We start from the raw sequence: 11641 nt of genomic DNA on the forward strand, positions 1-11641 counted from the left end.
ATTTAAAGTCATGGACATTTTAAAAATAGTAGCAGGGCCCTGGCTGGTGTGGATCAGTGGTTAGAGCATCGGCCCGCAGACCGGAGTCCCGGGGTTGGTTCCTGCTAAGGGCATGTACCTTGGTTGCAGTTTGTCCCCGGCCCCAGTTGGGGTTGTGTGGGTGGCAGCCGCTCGATGTGTCTCTTGCACGTCCATGTTTCTCTCTCTCTTCCTCCCGCTCTCCCTCCCGCTCTATCTGAAGATAAATGCAAAGGTGTCCATGGGTGAGGATAAAAAAATAAATAAAAATAGTAGCAGGATATTTTATACTGTTTGAGTAGACTTTGGTCCTGGGAACGGTGTGAGTTTTAGTGACTGCACTAGCTTGATTGGCGGTTATGAGTTTCAGCCATCTATGTACATGGCATTCAACCTGCGAGTAGGTTTTATATAGGATGAAATAGGAGGGGGTGCCCTGTGTCTGTGTCTTAACCTTTGAACAAAAGGCATTTATCTGTTTGTCTTGTCTTTCATTCTCAAAATAGTAACTTTAATTAAAATTGTAAATTTCTATATATATGTTCATGAAACAAGAACAGAATTTATTTAATCAAAGAAATGTTTATATGTTATTATATTAAACTTTGTGCTAATTCATTTGTATCTATAAAACATTATCACTGTTAAAGCCAATGTTCCTCTATATACTGAGAAAATCTTTTATAGTAAAGTCAGCCTTTTACATTAAGGTTTTGGTTATTTTGTTAAATTGACAAATATGCTGCTATGTTTTCTGGGTGGTAGAAAGATTTGGCTGTTTATGACATTTAACAGTTTATGATAACAATACTGAAAGGTAATAGGAAAACATCTTATTAATTCAGTGAGTGAATTTAGAGTAAGTACATTTACTTCTAACGGGCAGCTCTGGCAATAAGGTTCAGGTTCTCTGGTCAGTGCCCTGTACTATAGCTTTGTGTTACTGTTCCATTAAACTTGGTCTAGGAAGTTAAACACACATCTTTGGAACATTAAAGGATTAATTTAGCCTTCGTTGTGACTTTTTAAATTTGTTACCATGCACAATATACACAGTGACAAATTTTAACATGACTTAGCAATACTGCAGAAATCCACATAAGCATTCAGTACAGATTTATTTAAACCAGGATTAAGTGTATAATATTTAAAACAGTGCATAAATATATAGTCCCACATAAGGATATTGAAAGTGTCTTGGGTTTCTGTCTCTCTAGCCCATATCTGGCAAGTTTTAAGGATGGGTACATTTAAATGTTTTTTACTTTTACTTTATTTTTTTATTGATTTTTTTTAGAAAGAGAGGAAAGGAGTGGGGGAGAGAGAGAGAGAAACATCCATGACAGAAAGAAGCTGCTTCCACACCTCCTACAGGGGATTGAGCCTGCAACCCAGGCATGTGCCCTGCCTGGGAATCGAACCAGCAGCCTCTTGGTGCCTGGGTCAAGGCTCAGCCACTGAGCAACACCAGCCGGGCAAGGGTGGATGCATTTAATTTCTTTCATTTGGAGGGTTTTACTTCATTGTGAATACATAAAGCTAAAAATGAAGGACAAAGATGAGATGGAAAGTGTCTGTTGTCAATTCTTAAAATAGTGTGTAAATAAAATGACATGAGTGTGCTTTAAAATTTTTGTATGTAGTGCCTTAAGTTAAAGTAAAACATATTTTGATTAAATTGTTTGAATTCGTAGTTAATGACTTCATGATTTAAAAATTTATCTGAATAAAATCTACCAAAACATTTTTACTATATTACTAAATATAGAATGCAACATCATTGATGACTTTAAATTTGTCACCATGCACAATATACACAGTGACAGATTTTAACATGACTTAGCAATACTGCAAAAATCCACATAAGCATTCAGTACAGATTTATTTAAACCAGGATTAAGCGTATAATATTTAAAACAGTGCACATATAGTTCCACATAAGGATATTGAAAGAAAGCCAATATAAATTTTGCAGAGCTTCCAGAACTATAATTTATTGGATTACAGTAGAAAGGAGGATGTTTGAAAAAGCTGATTAGAAAACACTAGAGGTAAGGGAGGATTACAGTATTTAAATTTTGTTTTGCACATTGCCATATGTATTTAATGTCTAAATGAATGCGTATTAAACACTGTTTCCTATAGTAGAGCAGTGATTAATTAATTTCCTACTTTTACTTTCAATAAACACTGCTAGGAAATGTGGGGAATGAAATAAAGGTACTTCCTTTACTCTGGAAGGTTTCAGCCGCATTTCAAAGGTGGTAAAACTAACATAGTACTTAGGCCTGTTCATGGTTTCACTGTTGCTCTGGAGCCCTGGATCCAGAACCATTTCCCAGCCCTGTACATCGAGAACTTTGGCTGCCAGATTCATCTCCACCATCCGCAGCCTTCGTGTGCCTGTGCTTATGCCTCATTATAGTCCTACACACACACATACAAGTTACTTCAGAGAATATGTGAGGATGCAGATGAGCCTGTTGGGTCCTGGAGTTCTGTCTCTCTCACACACACACACACACACACTGATCATACATATACTGTGTGTGTAGGTAATGGTTAGTGTTGAAACTGCTAGGTCATAGTTATCTGGCAGAGGCAGAGTCTTGTACCTTTCCACATATCTTCTACTTCCTTGACCTCTAAAACCTGATGTCAACCATCAATACGCTGAATCTAGTGGCCAATCCGCTGACTGCTCTTCAGGGATGGTTTACAGGTGCATGTCTCCAGTTCGGACCTCCCTCCTGTGTTAAAGATCTGAGTTGCCATGACCCCAGTCAGCATTTTTTCATATCCACCATGCTTAACTACACTTCCGTAGACAGAGGTGGTGGAAAGGATCAATAGAAATTAACACAAAAATAATTCTAGACAACCCCATGATACAAATATACATTTTTATAAAAGGGTTCCCATAGATCAGACCCAGACCCAGTCATATTGATTTATACATTGCTTGATTTGTCCACTGAGGAGAATGAATTTTTTTTTTTACACAAAATTTCTGTGAAGGTTTGTTAAAAAAAAAAAAAACCCACACACGTGTGTGTGTGTGTGTGTGTGTGTGTGTGTGTGTATTTTTTGGGGGGGGGGGGGCAGTAAAGACACACAGGAGTTCTGTTTCCAGTAGAATGGTTGAGTATGTAATACAAACCTATTCTCTTGCTCAGGACTAGAAATCTGGACAAAATATAAAGGATATGTGCTACGGCAGTAAGGAATTACCAAGAAAGTGAAGAATCAAGAAGCCAAGATTTAGAAGGACTGAATCTGTAAAAGTGAGCTCCTAATAGAATCCGTATTCTTGAAGAGGCAGCTGAGAGGCTGAAAAACTAGTCAAAAAAGGGGGTTTGTGAGGAGTAGGAGAGAAAACTGTAAAAAAGACAAAAGAGAAGCAGCACACTTACAAATCATAAGAGCCAACATCACACTATTTGCACAAATAGCTTGAAAATACAGATGAAATGGATAATTTCCTAGGAAAAAATATTTAACAAAATTGATTCTAGTAGGGAAAGAAAACTAAAACCAATTTCTGTATTAAACATTGGGAAAGTTGAAAACTATTTTATAAAAACATCAGACCCAAAAGACAATAATAATCTTTTTAGTGCCTCTTTATCAGGTTTGATTATTGTTATAGTTCCTCATAAAACTGGTGTTTTAGAGCAAGAAATACATACATTTTTGAAGTGAATATAACATTGATATCAAACCTTATAAAAATAGCACCAAAGAAAGAAAACTACAAACCAATCTCAAATGAGGGGTAAAAAGCAAAATGGAAAATCAAACTCAAGTACATCAATAGCTAAATGTAAATAGACTAAACATTCCAATTAAATGGTGGAGATTGTCTAATGGGATCAAAAAGGAAGATCCAGTTATATGTAGTCTACAAGAGATACATTTTAAATACAAAATTGCAAATTGAAAGCAAAAGGATAGAGAGTTTTATACCATAATACCATGCAAACTTTCAGAAAGCTGGAGTACCTATATTAATATCAGATACAGTAGTCTTCAAGACAGACTTTCCAGAGATAGGAACATTTCACAGTGACAAAAGGACTAATATATTAGAAAGACAACAATTATAATTGTTCACACTTAGAAAAAGAGCTTAAAAGTTCATGAATCAAAGAGTGGTGGAACTAAAGAAAGATAATCCATAAACATAACTGAAGAATTTAGCATTCCTCTCATAAGTAATTTACATAAAAACCAGACCAAGAAAAAAAATATATCAGCAAGGATACAGAAGACCTGAGTGATGCTATCAATCATATTGATTTAAATGGCATTTAGAGATGATTACAACAGCCCCAGGCTGCAGAAAACATATTCTTTGCAAATGCACATGGAATTATCACCAAGATAGATTATATGCAGAACCATAAAACAATTTTCAGCAAGTAATCTCAAAAATTGCAATCTTACAAAGTATATTTTCTGACCACAATAGAATTAAATTAGACTCCATAACAATAAGATTAAGAAAAACCTTAAATATTTTAAAGTTAAGTAATACACTTTCTAAATAGAAATCACAGTTCAAATGAAAGAAGATATTGAACTGAATGAAATGATTTATAACATACCAAATTCTGTAGGCCGCAGCTAAAGCAGTGCTTAAAGGAAAATTTATAGCCTTGAATGCCTGTTTTTGAGAAGAAGAAAGGTTAAAAATCAATGATTTAAGCTTCCTCTTTAGGAAGCTAGGAAAAAGATAGAGAAAATCCAAATTGGAAGATAAAATATGATAAAATTAGAATCAATGAAATAGAAAAGCAGAATAGAAAAAATTAATAAAGCCAATTTTCTTTGAAAATATTAGTAAAATTGATAAGCCCCTAACAAAACTGACTAAGAAAAAAAAAGGGGGGGGGGGGACTAGCACAAATAGCAATACCAGTAATACAAGAGGGACCATCACTATAGACCTGTATATATCAAAAAGATATTAAGGGATAATATGCCAATAAGTTTGACAATTTGGATAAAATGGTAAATTCCTTGAAAAATGAAACATCAAAATGATACAAAATCAAATGGATAATTTTAATTGTCATATCTATCACAAAAATTAATTAGTTATAAATATTCCCACAAAGAAAATTCCAAGTCCAGGTAGCTTTACTGATTAAGTTCGATCACACATTTAAAGAAGAAATGATTTTCACAAACTTTTATAGAAAAGAGAGAAAAAAGAAACACATCCTAACTGGTTTTATAAGGCCAGTATAACACTGCTAACAAAATCAGACAAAGATATTAAAAGAAAAATTATAGGCTAACCCCTATGAACAAAATTTCTTAACAAAATAATACCTAATTGAGTTCAGAAGAATTTCAAAAGGTTAACTCACATGAACAAATGGAATTCATCCCAGGACTGCAACACTAGTTTGATATTTGAAAACCAATCAATGTTATCCATATTAATAGGGACAAGAAAAACCTAGTTATGTTAATAAACGTGGAAAAAGCATTTGGCAAAATTTACCACCTGTTTATTATGCAAAACAAAACAACTCACCAAATTTGGAATAGAAGGGAATGTAAAGCTGATAATTAACACACACATATTATATATATATATGCACACATTTATATATATACACACATATATATAAAACCACATATATAATGCCATATCTATTTGCCACAAGTCTATAGCAATATACTGAATTATAATATTTAAGCATCATGCGCCTACACCTAATGAACTGAATGATGAAATATTAAATGCTTTTTCTTAAAAAATCAGGAACAAGGCAGAGATGTTCGCTCCAATCACTTCTATTTAACATTGCAACAGACGTCCTAGCAAGTCAGTAAGGCCAGAAAAAAAATAATATAAGAACTGAAAAATAATAAAAAATAAGAAAACAGACATGATTGCATATGTAGAAAATCCAAAGCAATTAGATAAACTAGAAGTGAGCTTAACAAAATTGCTGGATATAAGATCAATCAATGTGTAAAAATCATGTGTATTTCTATATATTAGCAGAAAACAAAATGAAATTTTAAAACTGGTATCCTTTAGCCCTGACCGGTTTGGCTCAGCGGTTAGAGCATCAGACTGCGGACCAAAGAGTCCTGGGTTCAATTCTGGCCAAGGGCACGTACCATGGTTGCCGTTCTGCCCTGACCTCAGTTGGAGTCGTGCGGGTAGCAATCAATCGATGTCTCTCTCTTACATCGTTGTCTCTCTCTCTCTCTCTCTCTCTCTCTCTCTCTCTCTCTCTCTCTCTCTCTCTCTCTCTCTCTCTCTCTCTCTCTCTCTCTCCCTCTCTCCCTCCCTCCCGCTCTGACTGAAAATAAATGTAAAAATATCCTTGGGTGAGGACTGAAAAAAAAAATAAAATAAAACTGGTATCCTTTACATTGGTATTAACAAGCATGAACTCTCTAGGAAGAATTCTAACAAAACGCATGCAGAATTTTTGCACAGGAAATTTTAACAGTGAGAAGAATGAAGAAAGACTAACACAAAGCTAGCTATATCACGTTTCTAGGTTGGAAGATTCAATATTGTAAAGATGGCAGTTCTCAAACTTATTGCATTTAAGCATCAGCAGGGTTTTATTTTTCATGAAATAATATGAGCTGACTCAAAATGTAGAAAAAATGTAAAGAGTCAAAGACAATCCAGTAAAAATAAAGTTATAGGACTTGATGTCAAGAACTATCAAAAAGTTATAATAAAACAGTATGGTGCTGACACAAGGACAAATGGATGAGCAGAGTTGATGACCCTTGTGAAAATGAAGAGTCCATACATATGTGAGTGTATAGACATCTCTCGCACCGCACCTCAGATCCACTCAACCCACCCTTTCCTCCAGTTTCATCCTGGCTGCGACCAACTTCCTACAGATGCACCCTAACCATGCTTGGTCTCTTTCTCCCTGGCCCAGACACAGCACGGGGTGCCTGTAAGATCACGTTTGGCACTTCTGCATGAACCACTCAGAACTACTTGGGGTGAATACCCACGTGCCGCGAAACCAGTGGGGTTGGAGGCTGATCGGTAAATGCTTTGCTTTCCTCTTCCATTCCTCAGGCAGCCAGTTCTGAGAAGCATTTCATAAGGTGCCTCTGCAGGCCTTCCGGGCCCGGCACTCACTGCAGTGGCCGATTCTGTAACCTAAGCTCCTAGCGGCTTTCTCTGCACCCCCCTTTACTCCCTGTCCCTCACTCTCGTTTCCTGGGATCACTTCACAAATCAATTGCCTGCATAACAAGTCTTTGTCTCTGACTTTGCTTCTGAAAAACCCCAGGTTAAATAGTGAATACATTTAATATATCCAACAAAAAAAATGTGTACATATATTCACCAAAAGACACATAAAAGAGTGCTCATAGCAGCATGACTCATGGTGACATCAAATTGGAGATGATCCAAATACCCAAAAACAATACATAAATTGTGGTATATTCATGTGATTTCGTGGAACAGTGAAAATAAACCACTGCTACACACAGAACATGAATGAATCTTACGTAACCTTGAGTGGAAAAAGCCAAACATAAATGAATGTATATTGTATGATTCCATTTAGATAAAATTTATAAACAGGGGCCCTGGCTGTTTCAGTGGTTCAGTGGTCAGAGCATCAGCCTATGCACCAAAGGGTTTGGGGTTCACTTCCCAATCAGGGACACGTCCTGGTTGTAGGTTCAATCCGTGGCCCCCTTTGGGGCACATGCAGGAGGCAACCAATTGATGTGTCTCTCTCACATTGTTTCTCTCTTTCTCTTCCCTTCCCTCCCTTCCTTCCTTCCACTTTATCTAAAAATCAATGGGAAAAATATCCTTGGGTGAGGATTAACAACACTAAAAATATGTATAAACGGGAAGTATTCTATTGTGTTCCTAGTCAGCATAGTGTTACCTCAGACAGTAGAGAGGAGGTCGAAATTGGGTCTGAGGGTCTTTCTGGAGTGCTGTTAATTTTCCATCTTCTATTTCTCTTCTAAAGTGAAGTTATATGAATTTGTTCACTTATTGATAATTGGCCACATTTGCTATTTGAACACTTTTTGAGTATGTTGAATTCAATTTAAAAAGTTAAACAGCAATAGAAATAACAAAGAAACAGAACCAGAACTTTAGACAAATAAAAACTTTCATTGTGTAAAAAATTAAAAGGGCCAAGGCTTGGAAGATGTAGTATCTCGAATGGTGTAACAAAAAGCAAAGAGTTGGAAATATTAAGAGATGAACGATCAACCAATTCAGGAGTTTTAACATCCAACTAATATGAGTGCCAAAAAAGGTAAATGGAAAATGAATGAAAGAAAAATATAAACCAAACTAAATGATGAGAATTTGTTAGAATAAAAAAGAGATAAAAGCTGCCCTGGCCTGTTTGGTTAGAGCATCAGCCTGGGGACTGAAGGATCATGGGTTTGATTCAAGTTTACATCATGTATGAGTTGCAGGTTTGATCCCACTGGCCCTGGTTGGGGTCGTGCAGGAGGCAACGAATCAGTGTGTCTCTCACATTGATTCTCTCTCTCTCTCTTTCTCTCTCTCTCTCCCCCCCCCTCTCTCTCTCACTCTGCCTTCCACTCTTAAAAAAAAAAAATCAATGAAAAAATATCCTCAGGTGAGGATTAATAACAAAAAAGAGAGTGAGATATAACCCTTTAAAATGAGAGGGACCCCTGAGTGGCAGGTTGAGTATCCTTAGATAGTAAGTGTACATTTTCAAGGAACTGAACATGTAGAAACAAATGTTATGGAAGGGAGGAGAGAGGGAGAGGGAGGGAGGGAAGGAGAAACAAGTGGCAAAGGCTTCTCAGTAGCAGCTCTGGACCACCTTTGTAGACGACAGTGAATTATCAAGTTAGTGGTTATCAATACATTTTCTTGTACAGCCTCTCATTTTTCCAGGAGCTTTTATTGTTTTTATTTTGCATTCCTTGCCTGTTATGGACTGAATTGTGTCCCCTCAAGTTCATTATGTTGAGGTCCTAAACCCCAAACTGGATCAGGATACCTGGCTCCGGCTTCCAACTTGCACTAATGTGGCACAAAGCCACTTATAGCTTTGGTTAAATCAGGGGTCGAATGGTCCCTTAGTTCCCTCCTGAGGCTACACTCTCGAGCATGTCACCCTTAATGAATAGCTGAAAAAAATCTGACAACTAGGAGAGCTGGGATCTTCATTAGATTTTCTAGAAATGGTAGGTCTTTGTATGAAACTGAAACTAATAATAAGATCCCACTTTTCCTTTAAGAGATCAGAAAGCATGTTGGAAAGCCATTTTAAATTTACAGAAATTTTAAATTAAAATGGCAGGTGGCAAAGAGAGAAATTGCAAAGCATATACTGAATAAGAAAAATCTTATCAACTGAGTAATAGTACAAAATAGCTGGAGGATGCTGAGCAAAATCGGTAGGGTGGCCAAACTTCATTCCTCTGACCATTTCAAAAGTCTTATTTAGTCCAGCTGGTGTGGCTCAGTGGTTGAGCATGGACCCATGCACCAAAAAGTCACCGGTTCGATTCCCAGTCAGGACACATGCCCAGGTTGCGGGCCCGATCCCCAGTGGGGGGCATGCAGGAGGCGGCCAATCAATGATCTCTTGCACCAATATTTCTCTCTCTCTCTCTTTTACTTCCTCTCTAAAATCAATAAAGGAAAAACATTTTTTTCTAAGTTTTATTTACAATTAGATTAGCTAGTCTAAATTTCATTTCTATGTGCTAATTTTCATTAACCACATACAAAGTATGGCCATGAAGACATACAGGTAAAACCGAAACGAGAAGAGCTATCAAAGGATGACGAGTGGCTAGATTTTTCACAGCAAACTAAGATTTTATTTTTCTTCAGGTAAACTCTCTCTCCTGCTGATATTTTACAGGAAAATAAGTATCTGTAAATGAAAGGAACAATTCAATAATCAAATCTTCGTATCAGAATTTTAATGATTTCATCAGTTACAGAATTTACTTTCTTCTTACTGCTGAAGTTATAGCATCTTCTCAAATGAATTTAATGAAACAATCAATGTACAGAGAGCGCTTGAATAGTAATGCTTTTTTTATTTTTTTATTTTTTATCCTCACCCGAAGACATTTTTCCATTTTTTTTGTTCAGATAGAGTGGGAGGGAGAGAGAGGAAGAGAGAGAGAGAGAAACATCGACGTGAGAGAGACACATCGAGTGGCTGCCACCCGCACAACCCAACCAGGGCCGGGGACAAACTGCAACCGAGGTACGTGCCCTTAGCGGGAACCGAACCTGGGTCTCTCTGGACCGCAGGCTGATGCTCTAACAGCTGAGCCAAACCGGCCAGGGCTAGTAACACTTTTAAATAGACCAATTTCCTTGCAGCCGTTATATTGGCATCTCAATAATGCAGCTAAGTTCATAGCTACAAAGCACGCCAACGTGACCGGTCACATTTCTAGATCTCCAATCCCAAATTCATACTTTTTGAGTCTGCTACCTACCATCAACTTCTTAGCTTTCTAATCCATAGTACCTTCCCTGTGATTCCATTCAATACTATTAAGAGGTCTGTATAATGAAATGAGAATTCAGTGCTACCATTTTTTAATTGGCATTACTTGAAAACCAATTTACCCACCTCATTTTTGGGAGCATTTAGACTCAGCTGTATTTTTAACCATGCCCCTCTGTTCTCTCCATCTAATGTAGCCTTTCGTTCTGAAGCACATTTCCCGTTTCTCATGGCCAGCCAGCGGGTGCATATTTCCACATGAAATCACAACATTGCCATGGACTGTGTGTCTGTTTCCTTCAAGGAAAGCTGTTTTCTGCAGGGCTTCCTCTTTCCTCTAAGGATGCACAGGGAATACCCCCACTCTCCACTAGTTACAAGATCCCAGGCTCAGTTGTATTGTTTGTGCCAAGTCCAAAAGTTGCTAAATATATACATTGTATGTGCCACACTCCAGGTGGTTGGTTGGAATGAGAGGAGACAGATGACCAGGCAGGTGAAAAACTACCCAGGAGGTGAAATCTATCTATGAACTTGGATTTGTCTTTGATTCCACTGAGCACCTGGGGGGCAGGTATTCGAATAGTTCATGTAACAAGGCTAATACTAGGCTCCTCTTGTTTCAACACCTGTTCCCTCTCAGAGTTGCTTTGCTAGTTTGGGCCTGCAGGCACCCTTCGGCACTGCGCTGGGTCCCCTGGGAACCACCTGCCTCGTTTTCCTCCCCAAGCTCTACACAGCTCTTTTCATGGCTTACATTTGCCTAACAGAGGTTATGCTAATTCTGCATCTTCAAATATCCACACCTCAAAGATGCTTGTGCTCTCTTACTATGTTGTTACCAGAAATAAAACAAGCATTGTTTTATTTAATTTTATTTTAATTTATTTATTTTTATCCTCACCCGAGGACACCTTTCCATTTTTTGTCCAGATAGAGTGGGAGGGAGAGAGAGCGCAACATCGGCGTGAAAGGGACACATCAAGTGGCTGCCACCCGCACGACCAGCCAGGGCCAGGGACAAACTGCAACCGAGGTACATGCCCTTAGCAAAAACCGATCCTGGGTTTCTCTGGACCACAGGCCAATGCTATAACCGCTGAGCCAATCCGGCCAGGGCTATTTAA

This window comes from Molossus molossus, unplaced genomic scaffold (genome assembly GCF_014108415.1).
Source record: "Molossus molossus isolate mMolMol1 unplaced genomic scaffold, mMolMol1.p scaffold_m16_p_8, whole genome shotgun sequence".
NCBI lineage: Eukaryota > Metazoa > Chordata > Mammalia > Chiroptera > Molossidae > Molossus > Molossus molossus.